We start from the raw sequence: 19,062 nt of genomic DNA on the forward strand, positions 1-19,062 counted from the left end.
CAAGAAAAAAACAAACAACCCCATCAAAAAGTGGGCAAAGAATATGAACAGACATTTCTCAAAAGAAGACATTTATGCAGCCAACAGACACGTGAAAAAATGCTCATCATCCCTGGTCATCAGAGAAATGCAAATCAAAACCACAATGAGATATCATCTCATGCCGGTTAGAATGGCAGTCATTAAAAAGTCAGGAAGGCAGGGTGTGGTGGCTCATGCCTGTAATCCCAGCACTTTGGGAGGCCAAGGCGGGTGGATCACAAGGTCAGGAGATTGAGACCATCCTGGCTAACACAGTGAAGCTCCATCTCTACTAAAAATACAAAAAAATTAGTTGTGGGGGCAGGCACCTGTAGTTCCAGCTACTTGGGAGGCTGAGGCAGGAGAATGGTGTGAACCTGGGAGGTGGAGCTTGCAGTGAGCCGAGATCACACCACTGCACTTCAGCCTGGGCAACAGAGTGAGACTCCATCTCAAAAAAAAAAAAAAAAAAAAAAAGGTCAGGAAACAACAGATGCTGGAGAGGATATGGAGAAATAGAAAAGCTTTTACACTGTTGGTGGGAGTGTAAATTAGTTCAACCATTGTGGAAGACACTGTGGCAATTCCTCAAGAATCTAGAACTAGAAATACCATTTGACTCAGCAATCCCATTACTGGGTACATACCCAAAGGATTATAAATCATGCTACTATAAAGACCCATGCACACATATGTTTATTGTGGCACTACTCACAATAGCAAAGACTTGGAACCAACCCAAATGTGCATCAATGATAGACTGGATTAAGAAAATGTGGCACATATACACCATGGAATACTTTTCAGCCATAAAAACAGATGAGTTCATGTCCTTTGCAGGGACATGGATGAAGCTGGAAACCATCATTCTCAGCAAACTACTGCAAGTACAGAAAACTAAACACTGCATGTTCTCACTCATAGGTGGGAATTGAACAATGGGAACACTTGGACACAGGGCGGGGAACATCACACACCGGGGCCTGTCATGGAGTAGGGGGCTGGGGGAGGGATAGCATTAGGAGAAATACCAATGTAAATGTTGAGTTGATGGGTGCAGTAAACCAACATGGCACATGTATACCTGTGTAACAAACCTGCACGTTGTACACGTGTACCCTAGAACTTAAAGTATAACAATAAAAAAAAGAAATTACAAATACAGTACATATTTAAGATAAGGATGTTTATTATAGTAATATTTATAATAGTAAAAATAAGTCTTTAAAATTTGCTATTTCAGAATATCTTATGACATGAGAAAATATTTGCAGCATTAAAAACAAGTAATTATGAAATCTTTTATATAGAAAATTACAGCAAATATAACAAACATCCATATACCCTCCAGCCAAATTTAACAAATGTTGACAGTTTGCCATATTTACTTAAGAATGTTTTAAGAAATAAAAGGTTGCATATATAATTGAGTCCTCTTTCATAGTCTCCCCTTCCCTGCTGCTCCATAGATAACTATGGAAGTTATCTGAAATTGGTACATACTCTTCTTATTCAGAAGTTATACTTTTACTACATATATTTATGTATATAAAAATATATAGCATTTTAAAAAAATTTACAAAATTTTTAACTTCTATCCATGTGTTTTCATTCAACACAATATCCAAGACTTACTCAGTTTGATATGTTGACAAAATTGTTTTTTATTGCTGTGTGTAGTGTTCGAACTACACAAATATATTTAATATGCATTTGAAATTGAATTATACCAGTTCAATGATTATCTCTAAATGAACATACTCATCTAAGTACAACCTGGCTGAAGGAATAGAACTTTACAGAATGTTGCCTGAACCCCAAAAACTCACCTTTATATCCATTTCCAACAACTACGTTTTTTTTCCCTCCTGAAAAGCAGCCACTGGCATGATTTCTAATGACATCATTTTGCCAGTTTTTGAACATTATATAAAAGAAATTATGTGGTGCTGTACATTTGCCAATTATGTGTTTTTGTTCTTCTCATTCCTTGCTGATTTTATTGGGTCCATTATCGGCTATGGAGAGAGATTTATTGAACTCTTTCTGCTAGGAGTGTGAATTTGTCATCTTTCCTTCTAATTCTGTAAATTTTTGCTTTTTAAAATAAATATTTTAAAACTATGTTGTTGCATGCATATAGATTTAGAATTGTGATAGTTTCTGGTGAATTAACCTTTGTGATTATGAAATACTCTTCTTTAACTTTAGCAACTTTTTGCTTTGAGGTCTATTTTTCTGCTACTAGGATGGCCATTTCAGTTTTCATTTGGTTAGACTTTGGATATCTTTTCCACTCAGATTTTCTTTCTATGTCTTTTCCACTCTTTGATTTATGAAGGGCAGACTTACTTGATATAGTATTCTTGGCTGACAGTTTTTTTTTTCTTTCAGCACTTTGAATATCTCATCCCATTCTCATGTCATTCTCTCCTGGCTTGCAAGGTTTCTCTTGAGAAATCTATTGATAGCCTAGTAGTGATTCTCTTATATGTGACTTGATGCTTTTCCCTTGCTGCTTTCAAAATGCTCACTTTATTACTTTTGACAGTTTAGTTATAATATGTCTCGAGGAGGACCTCTTTTGGTTGAGTCTCTTTGAGCTTCATGGATCTGGATGTCTATATCTCTCCCAAGACTAGGGAAGTTTTCAGCAATTATTTAATTAAAGAAGTTTTTATCCTTTTCTCTGTCTCTTCTTCTGGAACATAACTAATGCAAGAGTTAGTTTGCTTAATGGCATCCAATAAGTCATGTAGGCTGTCTTACTTTTTTATTTTCTTTCCTTTTCCCCCACCCTGAGTAATTTCAAAAAACCTGTGATCAAGTTCACAGATTCTTCTGCATGATGTAGTCTGCTATTGAAATTCTCTACTGTATTTTTTGTTTCATTTATTGAATTCTTCAGCTACACGATTTCTGTTTGGTTCTCTTTTATAATATCTATCTCTTGGTTGAATTTCTCAGTCAGATCATGAATTGTTTCCTTGAGTTTTTTGAGTTGTCCATCTGTATCCTGAATCTTATATCTTGCTGAGTTTTCTTGAAAATATTATTTTGAGCTCCTTTTCAGGCAATTGATAAATTTTCTTTTCTTTGAGGTCAGTCACTAGAGAATTATTGTGTTCCTTTGGTGGTGTCATGTTTTCTTGCTTTTTCATGCTTCTTTTATCCTTGTATTGGTGTCTGTGCATCTGGTGGAACAGTCACCCCTTCCAAAATTTACAGAGTGTCGTTTGTAGGTAAAGACTTTCACCTGCAGGTGGGTCTTAAGATGCTGTTTGGGCAGGGTGTGGTGGCCCTGATTCCAAGTGGATGCAGTGGTATAGTCTCTGTGCATCTTCTTCAGCTGCAGTCAAGGTCAAGGATGACTATGGGCACCTCACTGGCCTAGGCTGCTGGAGTTTCTGACAGCAGTGGCAGAAGTGTGTGCTGTTAGAGTTCTCAGTAGCAAGAGCTTTTAGGATCCTCCCATTCTCATTTTCTCCACAAGAGGAGTCTTAGGTGAGGGCGTCTCTCCTCATGTTGGGTCTGGCATGGCCCACAAGTGGTTGCAGTGGTGCTGAGTTCCAGGGACAGGTGTTTAGAGTAGCTGTAAAACCTGAGTTTGGGCTCAGGATCTCACAAACCTACTGTGGCAGCTGGGACTTGGAGTGAAGGTTCACTCTCTGAGGCATAGGTAGATTAAGATGGCCAATAAATCTGGTGTCTGTGGCTTTGAGGTATACTCCAGCAGCTCAGACTCAGTGGGCTGGATGGTAGCTCTGACTCTGACCCTGGAGGGCAGGGCACAGCACTGGCTCAGCTCCAGGGAAGAAGGGGTGCTCTGGAGGTTCAGGTCCATGAGCAGAGAAAGCTATAATTTGGGAACTGGAGCCAATAGGGCACAACAGTAACTCAGGTTCTGGAGGATAAGGCACTGTGTAGTGGTGACTCTGGACCCAGGGATGATGAGATAACATGGCAGTGCCCCTGGCTCCATGAGACAGCAAGGACCAGGAATGGCAGAGTTCAGCTATGGCTTGGGCCCCAGGGGACATGGAGCAACACAGCAATGACTCCACTTTCCAAGGATGCAGGGTGACTCAGCAGCTCAGAATCTTCTGGTGGCAAGGGTGAGGGGTAGTCCACTTCCAAGAAGACAGGGTTCTATAGTTGTTTGGCCTGGAGGGTGGGGTGTCTCAGCTCACTCAATGCTGTTTTCTTGGGATGCAGGGTGCCATGTCAATTCAGCCCTGGGAGGTAGAGCTGCTAGGCTCATCCAAGGCACTGATTCCCTGGGAGGTAGGGCACCACTTCAGCTTAGGTGCTAGAGGTGTGACTACCCTGAGTAGCCAAGGCAAGAATTCCCTGGAAGATACGGTGCCACTTCAGCTCCAGCACTAGCGAGTGTGACTGTTCTGGGTAGCCAAGGCATTGATGCCCTGGGAGAGGGGTGCTGCTTCAGCTCAGGGCCTGAGAGGCAGGGTGTAGCAGCAACTGGGAGGGTGGATGGAGTCGTTCTAGTTCCAGTGCAGCTTGTTGCCTCTGGTTAGCTCCTGATCCTGGGGCATAGACCTCCAGGGATTCTAATTGAATCTCTGAAATGTTTACTGAGACATGTTTCCCGGGCAGCCCCTAAATTCTAATATTTCTCTCCTCAACACCATAAAACTGCCCAAAATTCTCTGCTTGAAATTTTAGCCATATTCCTTGCACAGTTACAGAATTTAGTCAACTTATTGAGGCAAAACAAACCATATTTTTGAGAGTCCTCAAGTCTCCAATTTTAATCAATTAACCTCATGAGACTTCTGAAGTTCTGATGGTTTCTCAATCCCCTGGGAGTGACTCACTGCCTGGGCAAAGTTTCTCAGCTTTTTACCTGTTCACAGAATTGACAGAGATCCCCGGCTTCCTCTCCGCAGATTCTCCTCCCCAGAACCTGATCCTGTATAGTCCTCAATGGCTCCTAGGCTCTCTGGTGCCCTTAACTATGGCTCTTGCATATGGATCTGCTTTTCCAATTACATTCTATGGTGCAATGATCTGCCACAGCTACTTCTCCAGTAAAGACAGCTCTCTAGGCTTCCCTATTATATACCTTTTTGAGGGTCAAACATTGTGTTTGAAAAATACAGGGATAATATGAGGTTTTAGCTGATGTTATCTTCCATCAGAGGAAGGTTTGCTTTTCTGGCTGTTAGCTAGTCAAAGGTTAGATCGAATTGACCTGATTTGAGGCTTGGCTTCATTCTTTGTGAGGGTGGATTTACTCTTATAACTACAGCACAGGCCTTTGGGGTCCCAGCAGAATTCCTGGGGTGTTACCAGGATCCCTCTTCCGAAGTGAATCCTGACCTCCATTTTGGTTACATTACCTCACTAGACTGCTCAAGGCTCATTCATTCATCAGTCCCCGGTCACTCTTCTTGCTTATGGAATCTACCTGTAGCTTTGAGGGGCAGAGAGGCCCCAAATTCCAGGTTCATTTCTCTTGATTTCCGTCCTCTTTCAGATTGTGACACCACAAAGTTTCACTGCTTTGACCATTTTTCAGAAGCCCTCAAACAGATTTTGTTATACGTCATCCAGCTTTTCTAGTTCTCAGGGAGGGTTGGTCCAAAACCAACCTAGTCTGTCCATACAGGAAGTGGAATTGTCACCAATATATAATTTATGTGCTGTATGGTACTAACTTGGCTAAAACTAAATGCATGTGCTATGGTTTCAATGTTTTGGAAACTTTAATCACCAAATTCATATGTTGATGGTATTTAGAGGTGGGCCTTTGGGAGGTAACTAGGATGAGATAAGGTAATCAGGGTGGGCCCGTGATGGGACTGGTGGCTTTATAAGAGGAGAAGGGAGCCCTGAGCTGGCACGCTCATGCTTTTGCCTTCTTGCCACATAACGCCTTCTGTCATTATAATGCAGGAAGTAGGCTCTCACCAGATGCTGGCACCTTCGTGTGAGACTCCCCTGCCTCCAGAACTTAAGAAATAAATGTCTTTTCTTGATAAATTACCTGGTATCAGGTATTCAGTTATAGCAACAGAAAATGGAGTAAGACAGTATGCATGTACAGTCGGCCCTCTGTATCCATGGGTTCTGCATCCATGGATTCAACCAACTGAGGATGGAATATACAGTCATGCATTACTTAACAACAGGGATACATTCTGAGAAATGCATTCTTAGATGATTTCATCATTGTGCAAACATCAGAGTGCCCTTACACAAACCTAGATGGTAGAACCTACTCCACACCTAGGCTGTATGGGATAGCCTATTGCTCCGAGGCTACAAACCTGCAAAGTATGTGACTGGACTGAACATTGTAGGCAGTTGTAACACCATGGTAAGTATTTGTGTATCTAAATGTAGAAAAGGTGAAATAAAAATACGATATAAAAGATACAAAGTGGTACATGTGTATAGGGTACTTTTCATGAATGGAGTCTGCAGGACTGAAATTGCTCTCGGTGAGTCAGTGAGTGAGTGGTGAGTGAATGTGATGGCCTAGGACATTGTAAACTTTGTAAACCCTGTAGACTTAGGCTACACTGTTTAGTTCCAAAAATTATCCTTCCTTCAATAAGAAGTTAACCTTAGCCTACTGTAACTTTTTTACTTTATGAACTTTAAAATTTTAAAAAACTTTTTGACTTTTTTGTAATAACACTTAGCTTGAAACAGACATATTTTACAGCTGTATAAAATATTTTCTTTGTTTCTTATTCTATTAATATAAGCTTTTTCTATTCTTTAATTCTTTTATTTTAATTTTGGCTTCTTAAACCTCATTATTAAAAACAAAGATACAAACCACACATTAGCTTAGGCTTACACCAGCTCAGGATAATCAACACCACTGTCTTCCACCTCCACATCTTGTCCCACTGGAAAGTCTTTTGAAGCAATAACATGCATTGAGCTGCCATCTCCTATGATAACAATGCCTCCTTCTGGAATACCTCTGAAAGGACCACCACAAACACATGAGTAATGTATTGCACTACAATGTTATGAGAGCTATGATGTTACTAGGTGACTGGAAATTTTCTGCTGCATTATAATCTTATGGAACCATCATTACATATGCAGTTCGTCATTGACCAAAATGTCATTAAGCAGTGCATGACTATTCAGAAAAAAACACAATAATAAAAAACAATATAAATAAAATTACATTATAACTATTTACATAGCATTTACATTATATTGTAATCTAGAGATGATTTAAAGTATACAGGAGGGCATGTGTACGTTATATGCAAATAGCACACCATTTTATATAAGGGACTTGAGCATCCACAGTTTTTGGCATGCACAGGGGTCATGGAACCAGTTCCTCAGGCTACTGAGGGACCACTGTCTATGAGAAAGATATACGTCAAATAGTTAATGGTGGTTGTCTTTGAATGATTGAATTATAGATGATTTCCATAGTGTCTCTGTGCTTTCTGTATTTTCCAAATTTTCTATAATAAATATGAATCTTTTCATATTTAAAAAATGCAAATTTTGAAAAAGATGACAGCCAGGAAATAGCAGGAAGAGGAAGAAAGCTGGCAAAAAGGACAATACCTTCAGAGCATACAGGAATAACAAGCCCAGTTTTTTCCTACTGCATTCTCCCAACACAGTCACACAGTACTTCTGACACCAGACATGTGTTTGCAGGGTAGAGTTTCCTCCCACCAGCCAGCAAGCAATCCTCTAGCAGCGGACACCAGCTGGGTGTCCTCCACTGTAGTTCAATTCCAACACTATCTACCTGGAGATAGCATCAGAGCCCACAGGTTGACGACTCAGTCCTATGAGAATATCCCCCACTTCTAATGCCAATCACAAGTTCCAGGTTGTTTTACCTGTGCTTCTGGCCCACTGGCTATAGATCAGGGTTCCCACAGCTCCCTCCTTGCGCCCAGTTAGTTTGCCAGAGTGGCTCACAGAGCTCAGGGAAATACTGAGTTTATTGTAAAGGCTATTTCAAAGGGTACGGATGAAGAAATGCATAGGGAAAGGCAGGTGGGCAGGGCTTCGATGCCCTCCTTGGATGCCACCCTCCAGGAATCTTCATATGTTCAGCTATCTGGAAGCTCTTCAAACCCTGTTGGGGTTGGTATGGAAGTCCTTTTGGGTGTTTATAGAGGCTTTATTATGTAGGCATGACTGATTAAATCATTGGTCATTGGTGATCAACTTAGCCTTCCGCTCCTCTCCTTTCTCTGGAGGCCAGGGAATGGGGTTAAAAGTGCCAATCCTCTCATCCAGCCTGGGTCTTTATGACCAGCCCCCATTCTGAAGCCACTTAGGGGCTGTCAGCCACCAGTCAACTCCTTGGCATACAAAAAGACATCACTATGGAGATTTGGAGTTGTATGCCAGGAAACTGGATAAAGACCAAATATATATATTTCACCATATCACAATACCCCAGGAACTGAAAAATAAGATCTCCCGTGAGACCCATTGAATAATGGATGATGGAAGGTGGGCTACAGAAATGATTGAAAATAACACCTAAGAGCTAAAAGGACTTAGTACATCTTCTCCAAACCCCAATGTCAATGACAATTGTCATTGTACACATGCAGACATGGAGGCTCACGAGGCTGTGTGGCTTGCCATCTAGTTAGTGAAAGTGCTGGGTCAGGAACCAGGTCCCCTGATTCCCAGGCTGGTGCTCTGTCCAGGGGAATTTGTGGAGTAAGTGCGGGCTGGGGGAAGTCACAGGGCTCTCCCTCCCAGGAGGGGGACGATAGCTTTGGGCTAGAACTACCAGTAAAGGAGCCCCTGGTCTAGCTGGACCTTCCCAGGCAGAAGCACCACCAGGGCCATGCCTGTTGGTGGGAAGTCCTGCCCCTCTACCTCTTATTTTATTTCCATTTTCTTGGAGAGAGGTTAGCTTCAACAAGGGATGGCAGTGTCTATGAGGCACCTTTCCAGTGTACCACTCAAAAACTTCCTCAGAGCTGGGCGTGGTGGCTCACGCCTGTAATCCCAGTGCTTTGAGAGGCGGAGGCAGTTGGATCACTTGAGGTTAGGAGTTCGAGACCAGCCTGGGCAACATGGTGAAACCCTATCTCTACTAAAAATACAAAAATTAGCCGCGTGTAGTGCACGTGACTATAGTTCTAGCTACTCAGGAGGCTGAGGCACGAGAACCACTTGAACCCGGTGGTGGGAGGGTGCAGTGAGATGGTACCTCTGCACTCCAGCCTGGACGATGGAGCAAGATCCTGTCTCAAAAAAAAAAAAAAAATATATATATATATATATAAAAGGAAGTCTCCTCAGCCTGCCCAGGTCATGGACTTACTGCCCCCAAATATGTTTGTGTCTTTGCTCACTTGATCTCCTGTGAAGAGCATCTTTCCCCCTCTCTCTCTCCTACCCCTCAAGGTTTAATTCTAATCTTCAACTTCTTCAGCTAGTAGAGCCTGTGCCTCTCATTTGGAAAGCGTTCTCCAGGCTTTGCATTTTCTTTGGCTGATATCGTGTTTCCTTGCAGAGGCCATGAGGTCTGGAAGGCAGGAATCAATTCTTCTACAGGGAGGCATGCTCCCGGGTGTGGAGGACAATGTCTCGCATGAGGCAGGCACTAAGTAAACACTCATGGTGTGACTGATGGGCTGTTTGAAAGAAATGTGCTCGTGAGAGTCTGGGGCACATCTAGAAAGAGCCGAGAGAGGATTTTCAAGAGGAGCTGGCAGCACAGAACTTGTTACAGGAGCCTGTCAAAGGCTTTGTGCTGCCTGGGTTTTCCTCCCTTGATCCTGGTGTCAGTTTCAGAAAGACTTCAGAGGATCCTGAGTCAGGAGGGAGCAGACCCTGGAAAAAGAGAAACAAGTTGTGCTGTTTGAGCTAAAGAGAATGTCAGGAGGAAGCGCCGTAATGGGAACCCAGGTCTGCGGAGACTGGAAATGGCCTGGAGAGAGATTGGGCCCTGCAGGTTTCAGCCGCTTTTCCCAGGTGCAGGGTGGGCTGGCCTTGATAACAAACAACTGGAATATGAATTTGGGCAGAGAACAAACAGTATGTGAGATTTCTGATGGCAAATAATAATGATAAGCCAGCGGGCTGGGTATGGAGAAGGGGATACTGCCAGTTCTTCAGCAGAAGGAGCCTTTTCAAGGGAACTACTACATGGATCTGAAGCCAGTTTTTCAGGTTTTCAGTGGCTTCCTTTAGGTACCTGGGCAGAGGCATGTAATGGAGTGGGGAGGTCTAGGAGATTTACAAACCAAGGATGTTTGAATGAGAGACGTGGAGTACATAGATCTTGGAGTCTCTCGCTTGCAGCACAGAGGTTTATTGGGGGGAAAGGATTTCAAGTCTATCCTATTAGAATTAGCTGGTGTAACAATCAAATATCAAAGAGCAACATAGGGATGGGGCGAGAGAACGAGTCTTGTCTTCACCTTGGCTGGGAGATTTTTGGCAGATTCTCAGAGGTTAAGCTCAAGGAATTAACTTCCATAAAAGATAGTCACTCAACATGAGCTAATTCAAGAAATTGCTGGGAATGCAGGGATGTGTGCAGTTCTCATGTTATTCACAAAAGAATAAAAACACTCAGGTTTTGGAAGTAGTTTTCTTTTTTTTTGTGACGGGGTCTTGCTCTGTTACCCAGGCTGGAGTGCAGTGGTGCAATCTCAGCTCAGTGCAGTCTCCGCTCCCCTAGTTCAAAGGATTCTCGTGCCTTAGCCTCTCAAGTAGCTGGGACTACAGGCATGTGCCACCACATGCAGCTAATATTTGTATTTTTAGTAGAGACAGGGTTTCGCCATGTTGGCCAGACTGGTCCTGAACTCCTCAGCTTAAGTGATCTGTGCGCCTTTGCCTCCCAAAGTGTTAGGATCACAGGCGTGAGCCAGCGCACCTGGCTGGAAGTAGCTTTTAAAGGGCTTCCAGAGCATCTCATTTTGATGATATAAATGTCTAGGGAGGGTGAGGAAGAGGAGCTGGGCAGGGTAGGAGGAACTTTATGTATCATTGAAGTAGCATGACATAATTTAAAGGGGGTTGGTAATTTGATCTCAGCTTAAAATATGAACCACTCTTAGGAACTAGTTTCTGAAACTTCACAATCGTTCCACATTGTCACTCACACATCTCTCTGGTGAGGCTTCGAGAATTATTCTCATCACTGAAGGGACTTAGAACGGCACCTGGGAAGAGAAGAATAAGAGACAAAAATCTCACCTACTCAACTTGCTTTCCTTGTGTAACTTTGGATGTACTTTATCTTCAGAGAGGCCTTATTTGAAGCCACCTGCCTGGTTTCACATCCCAGCTCTGTTGCTTGCCAGCTGGGGAACTTGGGGCCGGTTAATTAGCCTCTTTGTACTTGGATTTCCCCATCTGTAAAATGCAGGCAAATAATGGTTGCTACTTCATGCAGTTGTTATGAGGAGTAAATGAGTTAATGCATGTGGATGCTTAGAACAGTTCCTGGCACATAGTAAGTGCTCAATAAATACTTTCTATCACTCTTATTAGCTTTCACGACGGTGGCACCTGTTGCTCTGAAAGAAGTTCTCATCTAGCCCCAGTCAGCTGCAGAAGAGCCCACAGCCAAGGCTGCCCAAGGAGGCAAACATTTCTGAGTTTTCCATTTCTCAAGTGCAAATACTTTGAAAGGCTCTTCAGCCCTTTCTTAAGCAACCTTCGCAGCTTATTGTAAGCCCTGCATTTAAGGGAATTGCTGGTATTTCAGAGGCAATTTTTGCTTTTTTTTTTTTTCCCAAGCCAAACTGTATCCAGCTTTATTAAAGACACTTTCCATAAACAATGATGGTATTTCAGGCAGGACATGGGCAGACAATCGTTAACAGTATACAACAACTTTCAAACTCCCTTCTTCAATGGACTACCAAAAATCAGAAAGCCACTCTAAAACCCAATGAAGTCTTCATCTGATGCTCTGAACAGGGAAAGTTTAGAGTGAGGGTTGACATTTCACATTTAGCATGTTGTTTAACAACTTTTCACAAGCCGACCCTGACTTTCAGGAAGTGAAATGAAAATGGCAGAATTTATCTGAAGATCCACAATCTAGAAATGGAACCAATGCTGTTTTGACAGGTGCCATCTCAGTGGCATCACTGGAAAGTCCAGATTGCCTGACACACTGGTAACCAATGACTACGGGTCAGGTCCCAACAGATGTCTGGGCTTAAGGGAGTTAAGTCTATGCTGAAAGATGGAAAGGGAGAAGAGGACATAAAAACAAATTTGTTTTTCCATACCACAAGGCTTTTGTGCCAAGGTGGCCATGTGTGTCAAAGTCAGGGACTCCCTCCTCCTGGGAACCAAGAGGAAGTCTCCCAAAACTAGAAGGGAAAGGTGTTTTCCCCACATCAATCCAGCTTTGGAGACATTCTATTAGTGACATACGCCCCTTCCCCAAAGACAACAATGAAGTGTTCTGTGTGCTAACAACATAGCTTAAAAAAAAAAAGTAAAACAAAATTCTGCATTTTTATAAAACTTGATAAATAGTATTTCAAACTGTATAGTCACCAGAAGTACACAGTTATCAAAAATGCACACACTTCACTTAGCATCTCCAGCACCTTCAGCTTTCTGTGCCTGGTCTGTTTTGGCATCTCCGTTTTCTGCAGGGTTATTCCCCTCCTTGCCAGCATCAGCTTTTCCCTTTTTCCCTTTGGGTACCTTCTCTCCCTTCTTTGCAGGGGCCTTTTTAGGCTTGGGCTCTGGCTTTGGAGGAGCAGGTTTAGTAGACAACCTCGCGGATCTTCTCTGTGGTTCGTCCTTCACCTTGGCTTTATCTCCTTTAGCATCCCCTTCAGCCTTTCTCTTGGGCATGGTGGCGACGGCGGCGGGAGGTAGGAGCTGGACGCGGGATGCAGCGCGCGGGCTTTGGTCGGTCTGGGGGTCGTTCTCGCCTCTTCTTCTTCACACTGCTCCTGCTTTTTTTTTTTTTTTTTAAAGGTGACCGTGAACTGAGAGTGGCTAAGGACAATGCTTCTGGCAGGACAGGGCCAGCCTTGGTTCTACTCATTCCTTGAGCAGATAATGGTCCATATGAGTGATAGAATGGGCTAGGACTCCAGGCTGGTCCACCTGATGGCTGCTGATGCCAGTGAACAGAAAGTCTTTCTGTTAACTGTAGCCAGTGAACAGAAAGTCTTAAAATGGATGCTGCAGTTGGCATCCTGCGGCAATCTTCCCCCATCCTGTGCCTTCAAGGCTGCCATGTGTGTAGGTGGAAATTATTTTAATTGCCAACCTTAACTCTAGCCACCCTGCACCTATTCACTGACTGCTAACTGCCCCTCTCTCCTGCTTCCCTGCCCTGCTTTCCCTGCCCCTGCCTGAGATGCTCTGCCATTTTTCCTTTAGGACATGGCTGGGGCAGATCCAGCAAGGCAGAGTCTCCAGTGCCTTTTGTCTTCTCTGGAGGAAGCGAAGCGTGGGTGTGGCTGGGCTTGTTGCTTCAAGAGGAAAAGGACGCGGGTGTGCTGGGTAACAGGTGTGCAGAAATGGTGACGTGGCATTTAAACGATGGAGTATTTAAAGGGTAAGGGGTGGGTAGAAAATGTACCAAGATATTTTGAGGGCTAAATTTGTTCTGGAAGTTAAATGCATAGAAAGTGATGAATCAGAAGAACAAGAGTCACTTAAGATTTTTAAAGCTGTTGGGTTGCCCAGGTGATTCACAGGTGTTTTGTGGATGGTTGGTTATTAGCAGTAAACATTTACATAGCAGCACACCTCCTCACATTTCATTCATAAACCCCTGGAATGTTAGTGATGGCCAGGAAACCAAGACCCAGATTTGCTCAAGGCCACAGAATTAGTTTGCAGCTGAACCAATGGGAGAGCCCAGGTCTCCTGGCTTTGTGCTGCTACCTGCCAGGTGCTTCCGCCTTGCTCAGTTAACTTGCCTCGTAACACCTGGTGATGAAGTCAGAAACTGGCCACAGTGTTCAGCTGGAGGAGTAGAGAGGCAGGAAGGGGAGTGATCCACACTGACCAAGCAAGAGGCTGTATTTGACCTTTCCATTTCCAGACGTCCTTTCTGAGCCCTCAACCCCGGAAACATCACACTTTCTTTTACCTGTTTATCTACTAGGGTTGTCTCTCTTAGAGCTCTCAGCTGTCCAAGCAACTTGACTTTTCCCCTTTGCCCCCTCCCTACCCACCTTGTGTCTAATCAATCACCGAGACCTTGAATTCCACCTGTTTAGCATTTGACTCACTCACTTTTCTCCATCTGCCCTATGACCTCCGTCTACCATAAGTCTATTAATAAGCCTCTTCACGTCCACTCTTTATTCCCTCCTATCCATTCTCCCACTTCCTAAAACCTAATCAGGTCACTCTCTTGCTGAAAATCCTTCCAAGCTCCCAGCGGCCTCTGGTTAAATGAAGCCCCCTCACCTTAGCACAAGGCTCCTGCCCCTCTCCCGACTTGTCCATTGCTCGGCCTCATACAGCTCCGCAGTCAGAAGGATGCTCAGTTCCCTGACCTCATCGTGCGGTGGATACTTTGGTGATGGGGCCAGAGGGAGCCAGAGAAAGATCACAGGAATGGGGAGAGAGGGGGAAAGGCTGAGCCTGGCTATACCGAACCGTCTGCCAGCATGCAAACACCTGCTTTGTACGGGATATTCTCAACCTAGAGGGCGCTGTCTTCAGATTCAGAGATGGGCAGCACCTATCCAAGCAAGGCTGCAGACGAAGCTGTCTCTCCACATAGCTTGTCCTGATTTGATGAGCAAAGCACAGCGACCCATAAGAGGCATGACATTTCTTAGTGGCTGTATGACACTGAGCTAGTCACTTAATGTAATGAAGCTGTGGGCCTCAGTCTCCTCATCTGTAAAATGGGGATAACAGTTGACCTACTGTGTGGCTGTCTTTTTGTTTGTTTTGGCTGCACAGCCTATGAACCCCCTTCCGTGTTGGTGATCCACTACTATGTGAGCTTCCGTGACAGGAGCTATCTCTCACTGGGAAGCTGAAAAAGCCAGATGCTGTGACTGACTCCTGGCAGAGAGGGAGTGAGGTGCTCATGCCTAGGTCTTCATGTCTTATGAATAATGCAAAGATGCAGGCTCAGTTGAGAGTGATTCCAGTAGAGGTGGTGGGTGGGGGGTTGCACTGACAGTGACAGTAGTGGTGGTCACTGTGCTGTCCAGATCCCTTCCCATGGCATGACCTTGCTTGATTTCTTCCATGCCTTCTTGTCAGGTCTGGGAGCAGCTGGATTTCCTCCAGTGCATTCCACTGATGCTCATAAGGGGACGAGAGTCAGTTTCTGTGGATGGGACCACGAGTCTCAGCTCATCTGCTTGGTCCTCAGCTACTTCATAGGGTACTTAGGATGGGCTTGCTCCAGTGCTGTTGGAGTGCAGCTCAGTAGGGAGTGGGGAAGCCCCGGGGCTGGGAGTGTAGCATCTACTGCACACACTTATTAATAAAGCTGAAATAATAATGCTCAAAATGACTGATTCAAAATTATATTGAATAGCAGTTATTCCATTGTGAGGATGAGATATTGTGACTATGTTTTGGAAAGGACTGGGAAAATGGAAGACATTCTCCTTATCTTACCAACAGAGAGCCTTTCCACTCCTCCTCCTCCATGTCTTAAGTTTAGCTTAAAAATATATATTTGAAAACAAATGGGGTAAGGCACATGTCCATCTCCATAGACTGCCAGCACCTAGGAGCAGACACTTCTTTCTGCACTGAGTCTGTCAGGTCTCGAGGCTGGCTTTGGCGGCCTCCCTGATCAGGAAGGACAGAAAGACACTCCTGCTAGCCATGGCCCAGGCTTCCCTCTAGGAGTGGACACCTTCCAAGCTGAGTTTGGGCCTCACTTGGCTGCAGCAGCAGCGGCAGCAGCAGATTAACGTGATCTCCAGCCCTCCCTGCCCTGCTCAGGAGGATCCATGAGCTCACCTCTGTTTGCTTAGATCCCTGGTCCTCAGGAAGCAGGCGCCAGGGCCCGCAGGAGGGCAGCCTCCCGCTAATTTGTCACGTTAACTGGTCTGGGCTGGATATAAAAGATATGGAGTTTTCCTACCCCATTGCCCAGGTTCTGTTGTTTTGGCCTCTTTGGAAAACATTGAGGCACAAGAGCCTGAAATGTGCCCCTGGGGACAAAAAGGACTTGCGTTTGAGCTTTCATCCTGGCTCCCCTCCGGCTTAACTGCTATCTCTGGGAAAGAGGCACCTTGGAGACAGTTACTTAATTACAGCGTTTTTTGTTTATTTGTTTTCTTTTAATGTTTCAAAGAGCAGGTTGTCAGGCTGACTTATTGTGAAAGCAGAATCATTAACCTCATGAATAACTCAGTGCAATGACCAAGGAGATGGAGGTCAATGTGGCTGCTGAGGTGGGGTTGCAAGGTCCCTGTGTGCCTCTGCAGGGAAACACACAGCCACACTGCCGGCCTGCCATGGGGGTCGGCTCCAGCTTAGGGCTGCATGACCTCCCTCCTCAGTGCTTTTCCTGGGGCCCAGCTGCTGGGGGCCGTGAGTGGGTTGGGGCTGTGGGGAGAGGACTCTGATCTGGGGCTTTGGAAGGGGTGCATGTTCACCTGGAGGTACGGAGCAGCCCAGCAGCCCACATTTCCTTCAGCTCTTTGGACCTCAGTTTCCTCACCTGTGAAATGATCCCCAAGCTCGTTTCTAAGTCTAGCTTTTCTTTGGTGCTTCTGTATTTCCCACAAGCCTCTTAGGTGTCAGGTGGCTGGGCTATGGCTTTGGGGTCCCAGCTACTGCCATTCTCTCTTTATCAACCATTTCAGCTGGCAAAAGCTGCGGCCCCACACAGGCCACTGGATAAATGTCCCACTGTTATCCCCTGAAGGGGAGCAAAGCCATGGCAGATTTACCTCTTTCTTTTCTTTTCTTTTTTTTTTGGTGGCAGGATCTCACTCTGTCACCCAGGCTGGAGTGCAGTGATGCGATCTTGGCTCACTGCAACTTCTGCCTCCCAGGTTCGTGCGATTCTCCTGCCTTAGCCTCCCAAGTAGCTGTATTAGAGACGCCTGCCACCACGCCCAGCTAATTTTTATATTTTTAGTAGAGACAGGGTTTCACCATGTTGGCCAGGCTGGTCTCAAATTCCTGACCTCAAGTGATCCACCCGCCTCAGCCTCCCAGAGTGCTGGGATTACAGGCATGAGCCACGACACCCAGCCTGTAAATCTTTTAAATCCACCCTCTCAAACCACTCTTTAAAAACCCCATTCTTGTCACCTTGAGAAAAAGCTAAAGAAAAAGCATTGCTTTTGCTACTCATTCAATACTATTTGAGTGAATCAGAGCCACGGGCTTGAAGGCCATGCCTGAGAAGGCCTATCTGCTCTATCACTTACCTTCTGGAAGCCTACTCCCTGCTGTCCACTGTCCCAGCTGAGGTGTGATGAGTTGGTTCTGTCTCCCTCTACTTCTGCAGGTATCCCTTTATTCTGACCAGAAAGTCCTTCTTGTAGAGAGCAGAAATCTGACTCCCTATAACATCCCTGCAGAGTGCATGGAAAACAGAAAGCATACTTGGAGTTAGTATAAATGGTAGCTACCTTCCTCTTGCTTAATCTAAGTGCTCTTGTAGGAGCTATTTGCTCAGCTAATTCAGCACCTGTGCCTGGGGAGAGACGTTATTTAGAGTGGCGACCGCTTATCCTGCCTTAGGTCCTTCTTGCTTTACCAGCTGTTTGTTGGCTAAGGGCTCCCCCTAGAGGACAGTAATCCTGACACATTATGTGAAGTGTAAACAGTTAAATTATTTCCTAGGGTTAACTTGGAGATTTTCTGACTAGTAGAGTTATAATGACTTGGAAGCATGTGTAAATAGGTCCTCCTAACTACAACTATGGTTGAGAAAAATATTGGATTAGAGTTTTTCCTGAGACATCCCCTTACGGTCATACTATGGGAAGAGGAGAGGCCTGGATTAGAGAGGAGAAAAGGGAGAGACGGGCTCTAACGTTTAGAAGGAGGTCTACTTTCCTTCCTTTAATTTCCAGAATTAGCCAGGGCTCCTGTGCTATAGTGGCAGTCTGAGCCGCTGAAGCCAGCGTTTGAGCCCCAGGACCCATCAGTCCTGTGGGAACATCTGTGAGACTCGTCCTGAACCCAGTGACCTCCATCTCTGGGGGCAGTTCCATCTTCAGTGGTCTGTGCCACAAGCTGGACAGGGTTGAGGTGGCTTTGTCTTGCTTCCTGGGGATTCTTTTTTAAAATACCCTGGCCTGCCGCACCAATAGCAACTAGCGTATGCACCTTGGGGATCCTGGATTTTGCAAATCTGCAAAGCAGCCGCTACAGCCTCTGTCCTTCTCTTGAGATTTCTCTCATTCTTTTGGGTCTCCTCCTCGTTCCTATTACAAAAGACCAAAGTGGCCACCTTCAGGAGGTTCTCTAAGGTGCTATCTGGCCTTATAGCCTGCTTTTGTAGTTTCCTTTTAATATCGGGAGCTGCCTGTGTAATAAACGTGTCCTTTGGAATGAGCCCTTGACTGAATCAGGGTATAAAGAGGTGTACTTTATTAGTGCCTCTCTTAGCCTTTCCCTAAAAGCTACAGGATTCTCATCTGGCTTTTGGTTTATCCTAGACAGTTCAGAGTAACTGAGAGGTTTGGCCCTGGTCTTCCACAGGCCCTTTAATATGCATCTTAAAATGTGCCTCCTTTTCCATTCATCTCTCGAGTTATTGGGGTCCCCATCAGGGTTGTTTACCAGAACTGCTTCCCTTCCTAGTGGGAATGGAGTTTCCACGTTTTTTTTTGCTTTCCATATCTGCGTTCTTCCCTTTTGGTATATTATAGGAGATCTATTGCTCATCTCCGAAATCTCTGCTGCTTGCAGAGCTGCCTGCTTTTCAGCTGCTGTGAGGGTATGGTTTAGGAGGAGCATAACAACCCTTCATGTGAGCTGAAACACCTGAGTTAAATTTTGGAATGCTTCTGTATACCTATCAGGGTCGTTAGAAAAGCAGCCTAAGTTTCACTTTATTTGCTTAAGGTCCTGTAGTGAGAAGGGAACTTGAAGGTGCCCAAAATAAGGGGG

General features: G+C 44.7%; 1 long non-coding RNA gene and 1 pseudogene across 2 annotated transcripts in view; one reads left to right on the forward strand and one right to left on the reverse strand.

Annotated features, from left to right (window-relative positions):
* LOC139356821 (uncharacterized) overlaps positions 1-19,062 on the forward strand; it is a 55,867-nt gene that overhangs the window by 35,658 nt on the left and 1,147 nt on the right. The window lies entirely within an intron of this gene.
* Positions 12,510-12,881, reverse strand: LOC139356820 (non-histone chromosomal protein HMG-17 pseudogene; annotated as a pseudogene).

The sequence above is a fragment of the Macaca nemestrina genome, chromosome 10, assembly GCF_043159975.1.
Source record: "Macaca nemestrina isolate mMacNem1 chromosome 10, mMacNem.hap1, whole genome shotgun sequence".
NCBI lineage: Eukaryota > Metazoa > Chordata > Mammalia > Primates > Cercopithecidae > Macaca > Macaca nemestrina.